This window comes from Lactuca serriola, chromosome 9, assembly GCF_051521515.1.
Source record: "Lactuca serriola cultivar US96UC23 chromosome 9, Lser_US96UC23_V15, whole genome shotgun sequence".
Lineage (NCBI taxonomy): Eukaryota > Viridiplantae > Streptophyta > Magnoliopsida > Asterales > Asteraceae > Lactuca > Lactuca serriola.
Genome location: NC_136416.1, coordinates 71,997,226 through 72,016,239, shown reverse-complemented (window position 1 = coordinate 72,016,239; position 19,014 = coordinate 71,997,226). Strand labels below are relative to the sequence as shown.

The window sequence follows — 19,014 nt, the reverse complement described above, 5'->3', positions numbered from 1 at the left end:
GTGTTTATTGCTATAAAGATTTTATTCTTACAAATCAAGTTTCTAATACATAGAGCGATTGGAAGACATGTAGAACTTGAAGAAGAACGACAGCCTAATACACCAGAGGTTGAAACTAGTACACAACAAGAAGTTGTTGAACCTAAACAAATTATTGATCATGAACTCAATGAAACAAAAAGTGTTCGCATATATGGTATAGTTCATCAAGAACCAAAGAGATATGGATTTCTCATTGATGAGTGTTTTCTTGTGGATTTCGATGAACCTATCAAATTACCAGAGTGCCATGTTAGATTCTGAATCTGACAAACGGTTTAAAGCCATGAACATTGAGATTCAATCCATGCATGAGAATCAAGTATGCGACTTGGTAGATCCACATCCCTGCAGTAAGACTATACAGAGTAAGTGGGTTTTCAAAAAGAAAACCAAGCATCTCAAAGTTGGAAAAAAGTTACACTCAAACTCACGGTGTCGGCTATGAGCAAACCTTCTCTCCTGTGGCTATGATCAAGTCTATAAGGATACTATTTTCCATAACCGTCTATTATGACTATCATATATGGAAAATGGACATCAAAACGACTTTTCTTAATGGATATTTATCTCAAGATGTCTATATGTCTAAACGTGAAGGTTTTGTCGGCCCAAAGTATCTTGATAAAGTGTGTAAACTTAAAATATCCGTTTATGCATTAAATCAAGCATCTCAAAGTTGGAATCATCACTTTGATGAGAAAATCAAAGATTGGTTTTATTCAAAATGAAGATGAGTCATGTGTTTACAAAAAAACCAGTGGGAGCAGTGTCACATTCCTACCTTCTTTAAGAGGAGTTAAGGCTTCGCTTGAGAAATGTTTCTCAATGAAAGATTTGGGTGAAGCCACTTATATTCACGGTATAAAGATCTATAGAGATTGATCAATGTGACAAAGTTAAGCTAGAGATGGTAATCCATATGATTCTACAGCTAGATCCATCATTTATGTCATGTTATACACAAGACTATATGTATCGTATGCTTTGATCATGACAAATAGATACCAACAAAATCCAGGAGACGTCATTGAATTGTTGTAAAGAACATTTTGAAGCACTTACAAAGTGTTACACTGATGTTATCTGCCAAATAGGCATAGATGATTCTAAATCGTAATTTGGATTTGTATTCACTATTAATAGAGGCGTGGTTTCTTGGAAGAGCTCCAAGTAAAGTGTTGTTCAATCTACTACATAGTCGGAATACATCGATTATTTAGAAGTAGTATGTATGAAGAAATTTAATGAAGATCTAGGGTTTGTCCTTTTATTTCAGGACCCCCTAGAGATTTTGTGATAATGAGGGTGTCATTGTGTTAGCTAAGGAACCCAAATCACATAAGAGAAATTGGCACAAATCCAATAAAGATTCAACTGCATTCAAAATATAGTTGAAGATGGATATGTTTGTATTCGCGAAGTTCTACAGATCAAAATGTTACAGACCCATTCCTAAAGCCATTACCATCGGCAAAGCATGAGCATCACGAACTCACGGTAGAGTTGATTTAGTGAATGGACTTGATTTAGATTTACTATTTTGATGTTAGAACATTGCAAGCAACAATTATGTAATGAATTTGATATATAGTGATATGATACTTTCATTAGTGTTTGTTGTGCTCTATGTTAGCATATTTAATCCTTGAATAAATCTAGTTATTTTAAAAGGGCCGTAGTCAATCATAATAACAATTATAAAGGAAGACTAATATAAATTGAATTGGTTAAATTTCATAGGTTGAAATTAGCAAAGGGTTGCAACCAAGTTCATAGATACTTGTTAAGAGACAAGTATTGGACTTGACCAATTTCAAGATCACTTTGTGGATTGTCATCATGAGTGACTCCAGAATAAAATATTATGTTTGTATCCTTAAAACTGAGATGTATATTAGGGGCTCAAATGTGAGGAGTATTGTGCTTTAATATGGTTCTTACCTTCTCTTTAACTAGGCAGTCATGTCATAAGCTCATCATTAGCTACAATATGATCTGCATAAGAGGCATATGTAGTCAAAAAGAAATTTGTTTCTCTTATGCGTTAAGAGTAGGACATCTAAGGCACCCAACTAAAGTTAAACATCAACTGAGAATGTGATCAACATCTCATGCTCAACATGATGTTTAAAACAAAGGGATAACTGATACGTCACCTTAGTACTTCAATCGAAACTATAAGCTATTTGGAATTTGGATTTTGATGAATGACACTTCATCATATATATGTTACTGAGGGCAATGAAATGTTGCTAGATGTTCACCACTGTTTTCAATGCTATAAGTAACATATCATAATAAGAACAAAATTAGTGGTCACATTTTAATATATTGACCGGCCTTTTGGCTTTTAACAATACAACCACATATTTCCCAACGTGTCAATTGAAAATTGACCACATATCTTTTTATTTTGCGATAACATCAATATTTTCACAAAATATGATCAAGTGTGCAATATGATTGCAAAATATGACTTTTTTCCAAATAAATTTATTGTTTTTTTGTAGCGGGACTGTTCATAAAGCAATTTCTCAATTTGGAATTAACACATTGTATTGGCAAAATGTACAAAGTACAAGAAATTGAGGGAAAAAATCAAACCTGAAACATCATGAAAAGGAGTATCCACAAGCGGTCAACGCTATGTTAAATATGGTAGAACATTTGTTACTCAACAAAAGAGGTTTTCCCACGACATTTGGTGATTCTTGCGTTCAATATATTCTATTACAAGAGTCAAAGGTGGTCAAAGAAATCAATATTTTGACTTCTCAAGAAAAGATCATAAGATGAATATGTTTGATTTATGTGATGGTTTCAAGAGGAAAAATGAATTTGTGTCAAATGGCCAACCAAGTTTAAGGCAACTTTCGGACCTCAAAGAACATAGATGGTGCGAAACAAGATAAAGAAATAAAGCATCATTAAAAAAAAGTTATTTAGAAGGGCAAATTGGTAATAAACAAAGTAAAGTGTGTTTCTATTTTGGTAAAGAAAATGTAAGTGCATCATAAGTATTAAAAAATATGAAAGTATGTTTCTATTTCCTATAACAAAGCTTACCGTAAGTACTTATTGAAATCATCACAATCTCTTCATGCAGAATCAGGAGCTTTCCCATTTTCATTGTTATCAGCTTCCTGTAAAAAAAAATAAAAAAAAAACCTTTCCACATACAAAACAAAACTCTTGAAATGGTGATAATGGCAAAATTGTAAATACACAACATACTACAACAAATACATTATAAAGAAAGCATATGACTTGTTCAAGAAATGTAATTACACCATTTTTAGTAATACAACTAGTGGTTGGCTTTGCAAGCTGCTCGCTTTATAATCCACACAATTCGCCTCCCATCTATTTATTAAACTTTAAGTAAAACTTATAGAACATAATAATGGTTTTATACACCTACATATCAAATAAAATACCTCCTTACACTATGAAATATGTAGCATAAACATTCCGGAAGGAATATAGCATTGGCAGCTTCACCCCATACCAAAAAAGTTCAAAGAGATGAAAAGTATATTCTTTTCTCTATTAATATTTAAACTGCAAAAGCAAAAGAAAAACTAAGGGATCTGAGCTCTAGCTAACCCTAAAAATATCATAGGGGTAGAAATGTCATACTAGCTCCATATAAGTGTGTCGTTTAGGTAAGTGCACCACTAGATGTAGTTATCAAGAGACTTCAAGAATACTCTCTCCACAACTGTCTCATCTAGTTTCTAAAACAAATTACAAAGTCAATAAACATAGAAAAGAATATACAAGCCTCTTTAATTATCAGATTCCTTGTTAATTTCTTCCACATGAAAATGACATAGAGGAGAGTATACTGGCCTCTTTAGTTGGAATGGAGTCAATAAGTGAATTAAGTTCAACACTTTTGGGAAAAAAATAACAATAAAATAAAATTGGTAGTGGAAAGAACCCAAGAAGTGAAAAGTCTAAGCAAAAAAGTTACTCACTTAGCAAGGGAGAAAGAGCATATTGGGTCCTTGTTACTAAAGAGTGTTTTGTCAAGAAGAATGTAATCTGATCTTTCTTCACACAAAAAACACTTTCACAAAATCTTATTTTAACTAAAATGGTTATCTTTTATATATACATAGGCTGGTGCTCTTGAGAGCATTATAAAACAATCTCAACTTGAAATAATTGAACTCCATCATACTGTTGATGAACTAAAGCATTTTCTTTTTATAATGACATACATGAAGGAGATATGTTTCATGATTAAAAATAAAAGTAAATGCACTAAGGAAAGGTCATATCACATGAATTTAAGCCAAATTCACCTTGGTTGTCATAAATCAGTTGACCATTATGAAAGCCTAAATCATGTTTTCAGTTGAAGTACTGATCATGATGATTTGGTATAAGATATCTCTACAACAGCTCCAGATATCTAGCAAACAAGAAAATCTTAAATCATAAAAGCCTACATATTATAAGTCTATAACCTTATATGAGTGTTTGTTATTTTCTTTCCTCTTTATTAGCCACTGAAGATTTACCCATCGATTTTGGATTTATTGGGAAAGATAATACTTCTAAACCAGAAGGGCTACGTGAGATAATAAAGGGCTGTAAATCAAGCTACAAAGCCTTTTAAGTTTAACTGTACTCATAGGTCTATGCTCCTCATCTCTTGAACTGATTTTGACTTCGATTCTGTATGAAGGAATTCTATAATTTCACATCCAATAACATAACAATATTCAATTATGCTCGATCGTTATTCGACTAGCATAATTAATTAAATATAGGAAGAGTAGGAACAAAAATTGTGAGATATATAGATGGAAAACTAACTCGATAAATGTTGGAACAAAAATATTACAGCTAATCGAGACATAGAGTACCTGTAGAAGAAGAGATGTAGACGTGAGTTGGAGATGCAGCGGCGGTGGTGGTGATGACGGCGTCAGCAGCGGCACGACGGAAGCAACGGCGGAGTTATGTCCCGATGTCGACGAAGAGAGGGCGATGATAATGCGTTCATATCGGCGTTTGTGGGAGTGGGGTTTCAATCATATCACGTTACTTAGGTTAAAAGTAAAACATGGTATATTAGAGGAAGAGAACCCAAGAGTCGAACACAATTGAAGAGAAATAAATTATTTGACGAAAATTAGAAGAGAAATAAAAAATGAAAATTTAATATTATAACTGAATTTTCATAATTACTTTAAGAATTATTTATGTAATATTTTTTATTAAATAAAATTCTTAATGGCATATTAAATCATTATGTCACCAATATTAACTATCAACATTAGTGACAAAAAAATATTAAGTGTCATTACATACATTAAATTTTTAGTGTCATATAAAAAGTGTCACTAAACAACATCTTATATATAATGACAGATCAAACATATACCCATTAAAGAAACTATATTTCATTTTATTTATAGTGCAATCTTGAATTACTTCTACATCCCATATAGCTTATGTGTCACCTCAAAGTGTGTCTCTCCATAGAAACAGAAAGTCACCATTACCAGACATGGAGCACAAGCACATCTAGAAAAGAGAAAAGAATAAAAATAAATAATGAAATGTTTGAATGTATACTTTGAAAGCAATTATCATTAAATAATTTCACATATTATCTCCATAATTAGTGTTCACATTTGCTTCTCCAAAATCTAAATATGAGTACTCTGACTATATAAAAAAAAAAATATAACTTTTATCCTATTCCGTGATTAATTTGTAGAGTTCCCGAAACAGTTAATATAAAGTATCCTAATAAGTGAAGACTATATGTTTTTAAGAAATTAAAAAACAACCTACTTGTAGCGAAGGGGATGATCATTTTGAGAAAACAAACATTCAATCTATCATTTTTTTATTAACAAAAAATAATGTATAGAGCTGAAATAACTGCTATAACACTAATTACTTAAATAAAAAACTAACCAATCATTCAACCAGTAAACAGCCAACCATATAAATGAGAAAGAAACCAAGTGAAAAGTCAAATATACCTTGATCCCTTGAATTGTTGTCTTGTTCATTACAAAACCGAAGAAAAATCTCTGAAGAAAACTCACTGGGGTTTGAGTGATTACTGGTGATTGGCGCAAAGGATTTAAAGAAACAAAATAAGAGGAACACTAAGAGAGTGAGACTTCAACCGTTGGTCGAGGTTGAATATCAACCATATAATATACGTAAGGCATGATGTCGATTTGAGAAACAATAAAAATGGATTTTTGTTAGTTAATATTAACAAAAATAAAGATAATACTATATAAAAGTGATAGTATATAAGTAATGATAAACTACAAAAAAGTGAGAATTCCCTATTTAAAAAAATAAAATTATAGTTGGAAAACCTAATAGTATTATAATATTATATGCATGATGTCGTTTGAGAAATAATAAATGAGGTTAAGGTGGTGGGGTAGTTGACGCTACCTGTTTCCTCTGTAGTAGCAACCTTTACCAAGGTGGCATCGTCGACATCTTCCCGCCACATCATGCTGCACTGCTGGCTCGTCTGAGTCGTCTCAGCCATACGTTTTGATTCGAAAAGCATTCTAGACAATTCTCAATTATTTAAATGATTATATTATTATTTTTATTCAGATAATATTATGACATCTGTTGCGCTTAGCCATACATTTTTGGTGATAAAACAAAATTATTTAATTGCTATAAGTAGAAAAAAGCACCGTTGCTATCATATTCTTTCTCAAATTATTGGCTGTCACTGTCCACTACGTTGAGTAAGACATGCTTTTCAATTTGTTTTTTCTTTTATTTTATTTTGTATTTAATCATTTGTGTTCTAATTAATAAAATTTGAAAAGTTTGTGAATACTTTTAGTTTTGTGACATAAGAGCTTCATCCAAGTACTTTTACACGTGTAAGATCATAAAATCCGACACATTGATAAAGTTTGGTCACATATATTTTGAAATAAATGTTTAATGTTATAACTAATTGGTATAATTTCGGGAATAATAGTAAATTTTTTTTAAGTTACCTTCAAGTGGTAAAATAGTTAGAAAAACCATTTAAGAGAAAGATAAGTATTTTATTAATTTATTACAGGTTAATAAATTTATTAGATACTAGTTAGAATTAATTTGAAATTAATTTGGAATTAATTAGAATTTATTTAAAAGTATAGAGACTGAATATTAATTGTTTAATAGTTGAGCAAGTTCATTATAGAAAAGCATAATTCATATATCTTCAAAACATCATAAACAACTGTCAACACATATCAGAGTAAAAACATCCCAGACTAACACAATGGTGTGTGTACTACAGTTATCTCGAACTTTTCTCCTTGCTACTGGAAGTACCTGAAACCAAAACTGAAAACTGTAAGCACGAAGCTTAGTGAGTCTCCCCAAACTACCACATACCATACACATAATCACATAACCATGTACATTGGGCCCCGCCCGACATCGGACGAATCCAACATCAGGCCCCATTTGGCATTAGGCCTCGCTTGGCATCGAACTCTGCTCGGTATACAGATCTGTCTCTACCAGGTCTTGCCTGTTTCTGGGCCCCGCCCGTTATATACATACAAACATATAAGCATAATCATGCTAGTACATAACAGTCAAACACAACCCTATAACTGCTAGTCTCAAGGCCCCGCCTATCTTGGGCCCCGCCCCTACTCTACTAATAATGAGATATGGAATCCCGTCCACACTCAGCTAGTGATAAGATATGGGTCCCCGCCAACACTCACCTCCCTATCATGCACATACAAGTATCACAAAGACAACAAGTATAACTAAAAATGCATTCCTTCCTCGGGTACCACCCGACATCGAACCGTAGCTCGGAAACATACATATAAACCTTCCTCGGGCCTCGCCCGACATCGGACCGAAATACGAAAACATATAAACTACATCGGGCTAACCTCGTCATTGAATCAAAATCCAGTATACACTAACATACATAAACGGGCTAGTATTGGTGCCTTCGACCCGTTCCTACTGGAGAAAACTCACCTCACAAGCTGACTGCAAAATCCCACGAATAGACCTCTCGCTGCTAGCTAGCAGATCCCTGAACTGCTGATCTCTCGACTCCTCAAGCTATCATTACCAACATAATACTTAGTCAGAAACTGATAATCCTTCTTAGGGTAAATGACCATTTTACCCTTGGTCAAAGTCAACGCTTGGTCAAAGTGAAAGTCAACCTGAGTTGACCCAACTCGTGGAGTCACTCCCTTGACCCGCAGAGTTCCCACGCTACTCACTGACAAGACATGACGAGTCAACTCGTCGAGTCCTTCTACAGACTCACCAAGTCCTGCCCTTCATAGAATCGGGACAAACAAAACTGACTCGTCGTGTTCTCCCAGGAACTCGTCGAGTTCCTCTGTCTGTTTGGCTATCTTAATGAATTAAGCCCCTACACCTTAGCTCCAAGCTTCATACTTCACATAAACCCCGAAAATGTCATTTTAAGGGTAAAGTTTCCAACTTTACCCGTTAATACCTCTTCTTAATGGGTTTAGCTCAAACCCTAACTCCTTGGGACCTAAAACTTGGTCCTTAAGCCATTCATACCTCTTCCATATGAGTTCGGATTTGTCACAAACCTTGTCTTGTGATTATGGTTATGACAAAGTCACATGGATAGGAGCACATGCACCATAAAATCTAAGTGGCAAAGGTTTCTCTCCACTTCATAAAAGGATCATGAGGAAACACCTTCACTAAGTAGATTTAAAGAAATATCAGTTGTGTTAATTGCATTCTCAAATTCGATTATGATTACGGCATCCCTCTTCATAGTTCAAATTGTGAGAAATGGAAAATAGTCTGAACATTCAGGACTTACTGTTGTAAGTTCTGAAATAGTTTAGACATGCATATGACCTATCTAAGGAAAGGTGTATGAGTTTGAGAAGCCTAGATAAAGTCTTATCGAAGCATCTTGTATTAGAAATCTGAACTTTGTTAAGAAAGTCAATAAGTATTGATTTCTAGAAGTCCAACTGATTTCTAGGTACATATCAAACCCAAGGGGAGCATAAGTGTTATGCTAGTAAGGACATAATTATTGTGCTAGTGGGAGCATAATCATTATGATAGGTGTTGTGAGTTAGCAATGCTATTTATAGGAAACAAAGTTTTGACTTGGAAAGATGCAGAGGTTGAAAAGTTGTTTTGTTATAGTAAGGGAGAGGATACCTATACTTTATTTCGAGTCTAAAAGTTTAGATTGAAGTGTTAATCAGACTTAGTCATGAGCATATATGAATAACAGGTTGAAATGTTTCAACATTGGAAATTCTAGACTCAACCAGTTCAATCAGAAACAAAAAAGGTTGGGGAACCATAGCCCGACTCGCTGCGTCCTATAAGCGACTCGTTCGAGTCCCTCAAAGTCCAAGTCTACCAAGTTGATTTTAGTCGGGCTCAATGCACCTAGAACATTGATCTGACCTCCTAGGATCGATACAGCACGTAAAGTTACAAACTTTACGTGCATGCATGGGTTAACTAGTTCATAAGGACCCAAAATGAAGTCTACAAGGTGCATGGGACTCCTATGGCCATAAAGTTGGCACCTTTATGCCATGGGGACCCTTAAAGGTTTAAGATCTGAATGTACAAACCCAAAGATGCACACAATCCCGAAAATGGCCTCACTATGACTTAGAAAAGGTGGAAAATAGCCCTAAATAGAGATCTAAGAAATGAATAGTCAAGGTATCAGCTTTATACCTTAAATGAGCTGGAAGTGTGCCAAAACCTCTAGATCTACTTGCTTTCTCTTGATCTCCCAAGCCTCCTCTTCCTTCTCAAGCTTTAAAGACACACAATTAGCACACAAAGCTCAAGAACACTCAATAATCGATTAGGGTTTCGTGAAGAGAGTCTGAGGGTGATGGGGGCTGGAGTGGAGGCCCTATAAGTTGCTTAAACATGGTGCAAACCCTCAAATTTAGGGTTTCATGCAGACAGGTCTACTCGTCGGGTCGGGGCTTCCGACTCGGCGAGTAGATTCTTCCACCCGCGTCCAAATTTAGCCTCCACTCAACGAGTTGGGACCTCCAACTCGTTGAGTCCCAGAGTAAAAGTGCAAAAATTCTTATTTAAAATACGTACCAGGAACAGGGCGTTACAGAAAAGTTCCCATATATATATATATATATATATATATATATATATATATATATATATATATATATATATATATATATATTCAATACATCTTACATGCCCGGAAGCATAAAAATATGTGATTTTCAATTTATTCTAGAATTAAATCTTAATGCAGACACAATCTGATATTTGCTACTTATTATTAGTGGGTTAATGTAATTACGGTTTTAACAACTTAGTAACTGGAATTATAAAACACTAATTCAAGTGATCAGTTATAAAATAATTCTAGGTAAACATTTATGAAACACAAAATTGAAACCACTAGATAGAAGTACAAATTAAAAACCAAATATAGTTATTAATCCCATAAAATTTTTGAGTATTTACATAAATGAAACTAAGGTTTTAAGCTAGACATGACTAAAAATTAACCAAAACAATAAATAAGAAAAATAAACAGTAAATCTGATTAAACTAAAGTAACCAATCGAGTTGTTATTCTCATATCTTCATAAATCGTCGGAAAAACGTCAAAAAGACCGGAAATTCGCTTGCAAAATGTATGGAACGAATGTCCTTGGTTTAGAAGTAATGAGGGTATTTAAAGGGAAATTTCAGTATTAGATATAGACATGGCCTTAAAACAAAATTTGTTTTTTTAGGCGCAACATTTAATCTTAAATAAATTAGGAAACGACCCGTTTTTTGTTAGGCGCAACTTATCATTGTAAATGGAACATGACCCGTATTTGGTCCTTTTCAGCGTTTCGTCTTCAGGCTTCATTCTAAGCTACTTCAATCCAACTCTTAGATTGTTAACATGTTTCAGTTCCAGTTAAGCTTAAGCTCCAAATATGCTCCAAGCTACGTCTAATGCCTTCATAATATTGTTTCACTTTAATTTACCTGAAATAAACATCAAACAGGAGCAACAAATGTATTCGGGTAAAAACATGAGTTATCCAATTATTATACTAAAACACATATAAATGTAGAAAACATGATGCAAAACAACACCAAAACTAACAGAAATTGATATATAAAGTGGCATCTAACAATAATCTTTATAAAAATATAGTTTTTAAAGAGTATGTCACTTTAAATAATCTTTATCAAAATATAGTTTTTTCAAAATGACACTTGTTTATCTAATTTATCAACACTCTATAGTATGGCCTCAACGAGTTTCATATTATAATGGGAACACCATGGAAACCCTTAAATTCCCCATTTTTTCTTATAGATTAGTATTTTTTTTTTCATAAAACCCTGAAGCTTGTAAATGTTTTTTCAAAGATGACATTTATTAGGTAACACATCCCTTATTCAGTTATCATACCACATAATAGGCCACTTGGTTGGTTACCTTGTCATGTCATTGTATTGCGTTTAAGTAAAAAAAAAATTAACCACTATAAATTTATTTTTATTTCGAAGTATAAGGTTTTGTTTGTTTTTTTTAAGCAAAAATCCATAAAGTCTGCGGACTATCTCTACAACCCTCTGCAGTAGAAGAGGTGGACCAAACGGCTACAGACTGTAATAAGAAGTTTGTTTGTTTTTTTAACATCTGCATGCTACTGCAAATATTAAAAAAATAATATAAACTGATTTTATAATCCGAAAATAGTTTTTTAATACCGAAAATTTAATAATGTATGACATTTCGGCAAAAATTTATGATATTTCAGCAAAAAATAATGATATTTTAACAAAAAAATAAAGATATGTTAGCATAAAATAATGATATTTCATCAACAAATTATTATTATTTAATATAAAAAAAAAAGAAAAAAAATTCAACAAGAATAAACAAAAAAACGAAAAAAAAATGTGAAATAAGATTTTAGCAATATATAATCAATATTTTAGCAAGAAAAAAAGAAGAAGAAGAGGTAAGAAGAGGCAAAAACAAGTGCTATGCCAAGAAGAACGCGCGTAGAGGTTTTTTAATCCGAAGACTTCTGAAAAACAAACAGCTACGGGATGAAAAGTGTTGCGCGTGTGCTGCGCCGCGCAACAATAAAAGGTCTTAAGAGGTTTTTTCCAAAAAAACAAACAACACCTAAATGTGTATTATTATGTATTATTGTATTTAGAAACATAAATATGTTTTAAAAGTGTAAATGTAAATTTTTATATTTTTAGAAGTAGTATATAATATTTTTTTTATTACATTTTTATATATAAATTTAATTTTTTAGGATTATAAATATGCATTTTTTATATTTTGGAAGTATAAATTCATTTTTATAGATATAAATATGTACTTTACAATTTTGAAGTATAAATATATAATTTTATTTTAAAAACACAAATATATATATATATATATATATAGAGAGAGAGAGAGAGAGAGCTAGGTTCAAATGTTTTTAGCAACTATTGTGTGCATGAATGCACCAATAGGAAATTAGGAAAAAATAAATCATTAAATAAATAAATTAAGGGTATTATAGTAATCTTTGCATAGTTAATTATGGTAGATCAATAACAATTCTTTATATCACACAACAAGCAAAGATAAATATAGAACATTAGCCCTAAATGGATTTCACCGCTTCTCATCATCCCTGTAGATCGATTAAAAACAAAATTGAAGAGGACACCTTCAAAGGACGGTAATACCATTTTTCTTCTTCTCTCTTCCACAACTGCCTCTTCCAGATTGAATCTCCCCCCTGCAATCTAGGGTTCCGCAAATCTCCTTAAGCTCTTCCGATTACATTTGCTGAACCTCTCTTCACGATCTGCCCACGTCTGACACATTATTTACATTTCAAAGTACATAAACCCTTTTCCCATTTTCAATATTTTCAAAGATTTGATTCAATCTTACCCCTGTTTTAGCAATAGTTGGTGTCCGATTTGATTTTTTCTTCTATCGTTTTTAGGTTTTGTACCGATCATGACGATTGCTGATTCGGGTGCCCTAATGGAAGAGCGAAGGATTGTTAAGGAGTTAACAGATAAGGCCGAGTTATGTTTGAAAAAGGGAAACTTATATTATGTCGTCTCCAACAGGTAATCTAATGTATATCTATGTTAATTTATATTATGTCGTCGCCATTTCTCTCTGTCTTCTCTAAGTTAACTTATCTAATGAATTCGATTAGTATGTTAGTGTGTTTGGCTGTACTTTATCTTATTGCATGTAAGGTGTTTGTGAAAATGTCTAGAAGAGAACTTGATATAATATATACAATTTGTTTGATCGGTGGGTTTGGATGTACATTATCTCATGATTGATTTTGTATATGATTGATTTTAGGTGAATTTGATTAGTGTGTTAGTGTGTTTGGTTGTACTCTATCTTATTACATGCTAGGTTTATTCTAGCAGAATGTATTCTGCTACTTGTCTTTCACTTGACAATATCTGATGTGTATATACATGCTTGTATGTGTTCACTTAGGAAATACGTTCCTTATTCATTTTTTATTACGTGATGCATCTTTAGTGGTAATACAGAAATGCAATATAAAATAGCAAATTCAAAAGGTTTTTAAATGATGCCATGACTACCTTATGCTTGAAGATCTTTTCATGCTTTGAATATTTTTGATGTGTTTCGAACACCTTCCAGGTTGGTGATAATGTTTATATAACTAAAATAGAAAAGATGATGATAAAAACATTGATATTTCATCCCAACTTGTGAGAAATACTCGATTTGCTCCTGGACTTTCACATATAAATATACTTATCTAGGTAATTTTATTTATTTTATTAGTTTATGCTGCAACTTGATTATAGATGATAAGTTTTCATGGTTTCATTACATATACTAATGAAAAGAAACTATTATACAATGTATTCTAATAGAATACTAATTTTTTTTTTAGGAAAATCAAATACACAATATAGTAGATTCTGTAAGAATACATTATGCTTTGTATAGTGTATTATGTTAGAGTAAACTCAGTTAGAATTTAAAATGATAATTACACTTTAGGTTTAATGATTCTTTAAGAATTTTTGTTAAAAATTTTATAATATATTTTGGTTACACAATAGTAATAGGTAATTGTATGATGCTATAAATGGTAATTGCATATATATTTTATCATAATTAAATGGTAACTACAAATTATATTTAATGATTCTTTTAGAATCTTTGTTTACCTTTTAATCTTTATTTCTTTTTTTTCTTTTTTTGTAATAGATATTTCTCTTGGATTGCCTATTATTCTGCTAGAATAAAATCTATGTTTTTTGCCAAAATGTATTCTATGTATCCTATCATATTATATGTATTCTACCAGAATATATAAAGTGATAGTTAATTGCAAGTAACATGTTTTTAACCATTATTAGTTTTTGTTTTATTTGTGATAGGAATGGCCGGAAGAATACGTTGAAGACCTAATAGGAATAACTTGAAGAATGAATAAAGTTTGATCACACTCATAATTTTAGAATGTTGTTAATTTTTTAAGAATTTTATTCATTTTTTTTATATTCTTTTAGAATATGTATAATTATATTAAAATGTAAAAGACTTTTAATCTGTAAGAATATGTATGAATTTTGTATTTAAGTTCGGATGTATAAGAATATATTAAAATGTTGTTATTTTTCAACATTGGATTCAATAATACTGTTATTCTTCAATAATATTTTAATAGAATAAAATTGTGAAAGAACATCATTCTAACAAAAAAATATTCTGACAGAATAAAATCGGTTATGTATACAAATTACGTTAGAATTAAAATTGAATTAATTAACAAAATTCAGATTTTTAAAAATAAGAGAAATAATTATCCCTAAAAATCCGAAATTTTCCTATTATAAATGTAATTAATTGTCCAAAATACCCTTTTGCTAGAATTTGTGTGATTATATAGTACATGTTATCCCATTGTAATATCATACACCCTCAAATAATGTCCATTGATTAATTTCATCCGTTGGTCCGGATCTGTGCATTCTGGCACACAATAGTTAGTAAAAACAAAATAACCTAACCCTATATATATATATATATATATATATATATATATATATATATATATACACACACACACCAAAAGTATGAAAAAAATACATATATAAATAGAAAATGTGTTTATTATATGATAGATATACAAGTTACAACCCAAAATAATATTAGTCCTTATTAGCGGAGATTATGCTATCATCACAACAAGATTATGTTTCCTAGTATTCTGGGAGATTAGTTAGTGAAGATATCATACATATCCTATACTTAAAATACAACAAGATTATGTTTCCTAGTATTCTGGGAGATTAGTTAGTGAAGATATCATACATATCCTATACTGAAAATAGTGTATCACAGCCTGCATATATACTTGTATTATCAATGAAATAGATATGGATTCAAGATAATTGTTAGCATGGTATCAGAGCCCGTAATCCTATGAAAACCCTTCTCAACCACTGATCTTCTTCTTCTTTCTTTTTTTCTTCTATCTAGTCTTCTTCTTCCATGGATCCTAAAAATCACTCAACCATCACTGTTACAAACATCAGAAACTTCATTCCATTCACTCTTGAAAAACGGTCAATACACTTCATGGGCTGGGTTATTCAAAATACATTGTCGTGCTTTCCAAGTTGAAAATCACATCGACCCTCAAGTCAAACCACCACCATCTGCCCCCTCTTCCTCAACTGCCACCGAGGCCAAAAAGGCCAAAGTAACCTCTAAATCTGACATTTGGTCTCGTCTAGATGGCATTGTTCTTCAATGGATCTATAGTACCATCTCCAATGATCTTCCTCACACCATCCTGAAACCTAACACTACCGCCTCATAGGCTTGGCAAGCTCTCAAAAATATTTTGCAAGATAATCAAAGTTCAAGGGTTGTCTATCTTGACAGCAAGTTCGTCTCCACCCATCTTGATCATCATCCCAACATCTCCTTCTACTGCCAAGCTATGAAGATATTGGCGGATCAACTTGCCAACGTGGGAAATCCGGTGTCAAATCAAAGGCTCATTTTACAATTAATTGTTGGTCTCAATTAAAGTTACGAAGGTGTCGCCATGCTCATACAACAAACTACTCATCTTCCTGATTTCTATGAAATCTGATCAAAACTAATCATGGAAGAATCTCGCAAAGCTCATCAAGCCGCCACAACCGCAACTTTACCTAACATCAGCGCCACCACCACCAGTTTAACAACATCCACGACACCTGCGAACCCCAAAAACAATGACAACAACAACCGATTCAATCAACAACAATCTGATTTTACCACTTTTTGTGGACGGGGTCATGGCAGAAGAGGTCGTGGTCGGGGTAGATCGAGCAACAATAGGGGACGAGACTTCAACAATGGTTTGCATCAACCTCAACATACTTTTGGTACTGGTACACGCTCCTATCAACCATGGCCTACACCACCTCCTTGGGCATTCCAAAACTACTCACCGTTTCCTTATCCTACACAACAACTTGGCAATACTAGACCTCCATCTAATGGACCTATTCTTGGAAGCCGACCCCAACAGGCCTATGCCACCTCCGACTCCAGCTACATGCCAACAGATTTGGATCAGGCTTTTCACACGATGTCGCTCCACCCACCTGACACAAATTGGTATGCCGACACTGGAGCTACTTCCCACATGACGAATAATTCGGGTAACTTCACGTCTTATCAAAAGAATGGCCCTTTTCATAATATAATTGTCGGTAATGGTTCCACCATTCCAATCCAAGGTACCGGACATCAAACTTTTCCTTACTCTTTCCCTCCTTTAATTAATTCTCAAAAATGTTCTTCATGCTCCTCATGTTATCAAAAAAAAATTATATGTTCATCGGTTCACCACTGACAATAATCTTTCTGTGGAATTTGACCCTTTCGGTTTTGATGTGAAGAATTTCCAGACGCGGACACCAATTCTTCGATGCAATAGTTATGGCGATCTTTATCCTTTCACACTTCAATCGTCATCCCAAGTTACATCACCCTCAACTTTTGCTGCAATAACCAAGGATTTATGGCACCGTCAGCTTGGACTTTTGGATCCGATATTTTATCTTCTTTATAGTCTACTTTGAAATTTAGCTCTAGTTCTAAAACTTTTTCTCCTGTTTGTTCTTCTCGTGTGTTTGGAAAACAATCTAAATTTCCTCTTTATGCTTCAAATTCTATCACACATTTACCTTTTGATATAATTCACACGGATTTGTGGACATCACCTGTGCTAAGTTCTAGTGGTCATCGATATTATCTCTTATTTTTAGATGACAAAACTAATTTCTTGTGGACATACCCACATGCACACAAATCTCAAGTTTATTCCACTTTCGTTTAATTTTTGGCACTCATCAAAACCCAATTTCATTTTACAATAAAACCAATACATTGTGATAATGGCCATGAGCATAACAATCATAACTTTCATCAATTTTGTTCTCAAAATGGCATCCAGTTTCGATTCTCTTGTCTACACATATCTCCGCAAAATGGCAAAGCGGAAAGAAAAATCCGTTCAATCAATAATGTGTTGCGGACTCTTCTTGCTCACTCCATGGTGCCATTACGCTTTTGGCACCACACCCTTCAACATGTCACTTATCTTCTCAACATTCTTCCAAGTAATCTCTTACATAAACTCACACCTACTCACCTTCAATACAATCTCCAACCTACATATTCTCATTTACGAACTTTCAGATGTCTTTGCTATCCCCTAACCTCTCCTAATCCTATACACAAATGAAATAAACGGTCATCACCCTGTGTTTTCTTGGGTTACCCATCCAACCATCGGGGGTATAAATGTTATGACATCTAAACCCGTACCGTCATCCTGTCTCACCATGTCATTTTTGACGAAACAATATTCCCATTCTCAAAATTTCCATCTTCACTATCAACTACTTACACTCAATCCAATACCGAATCAGATCCTCATCCATCCTTATGGTCTTCTTCTGACCCATCGCCAACCACTACTCACACTCCATCTCCAACAACCCCCATCCAGTTCACGTATTCACGTCGTTCCAACCAGGCTCCACATCCACCTCCTGCCATGCAGCAACCAACGCCCCCTTCCCCCTATGTCGCAACCTACCTCAAATCGAACCATACACACCAGAAGTATGTCTGGCATCTCTAAACCAAAACAACCTTTCATTCTTCATGCAACATCATCTATCTCACCTTTACCTAAAACTCCTTTCGAAACTCTCAAAAATCTGGATTGGAATACAACCATGAACGATGAATTCCAGGCCCTTATTGACAGTAATACGTGGAAGTTAGTCCCAAAAACTCCGAATATGAATGTGGTATGGAGTATGTGGAATTATCGCCACAAAACTAAGTCTGATGGTTCCTTAGAGCAATACAAAGCTCGTTTGGTTTGTGATGGTAGGTCTCAAAAGGAAGTAATCGACTGTGGAGACACATTTAGTCCTATGGGGAAGCCAACAACAATACGCACAGTTCTTTCCATCGCTCTCAAATGCATGACAAATTCACCAACTTGACGTGAAAAACGTGTTTTTACACGGGCATCTACATGAAACTGTGTACATGCATCAACCCCCAGGGTTTCGAGATCCCTCCTATCCGGACCATGTTTGCTTACTTAAGAAATCTTTATACGGCCTCAAAAAAGCGCCCCGGGCTTGGTACCAACGATTTTCTAATTACGTGTTCACCTTGGGATTCAAACACAACAATTATGATCATTCTCTTATCATTTACAAGAATGGATCACATACGGCCTTCCTCCTTCTATACGTAGATGATATCTTTCTCGTAACATCATCACCTCATTTACGCCAAAAATTCATACAACTATTAGCCAAGGAATTTGAAATGAAAGATCTTGGTCCTCTAAGCTACTT

The 19,014-nt window shown here is 33.5% G+C and overlaps 1 long non-coding RNA gene across 4 annotated transcripts; it reads right to left on the bottom strand.

The window, feature by feature from the left end:
* Window positions 1–11: 11 nt before the first annotated feature.
* Window positions 12–5,282, bottom strand: LOC145074656 (uncharacterized). 4 transcript variants are annotated; one of them, XR_013691958.1, is made up of 3 exons: window positions 4,920–5,282; window positions 3,109–3,779; window positions 12–2,769 (listed from the first exon to the last, which is right to left on the bottom strand). It is a non-coding gene; the product is annotated as an uncharacterized LOC145074656 (long non-coding RNA). The 4 variants fall into 4 exon arrangements; XR_013691957.1 differs by having other exon boundaries at window positions 3,109–3,603; window positions 3,682–5,279; XR_013691956.1 differs by having other exon boundaries at window positions 12–387; window positions 1,984–2,769; window positions 3,109–5,278.
* Between the last annotated feature and the right edge of the window lie 13,732 nt (window positions 5,283–19,014).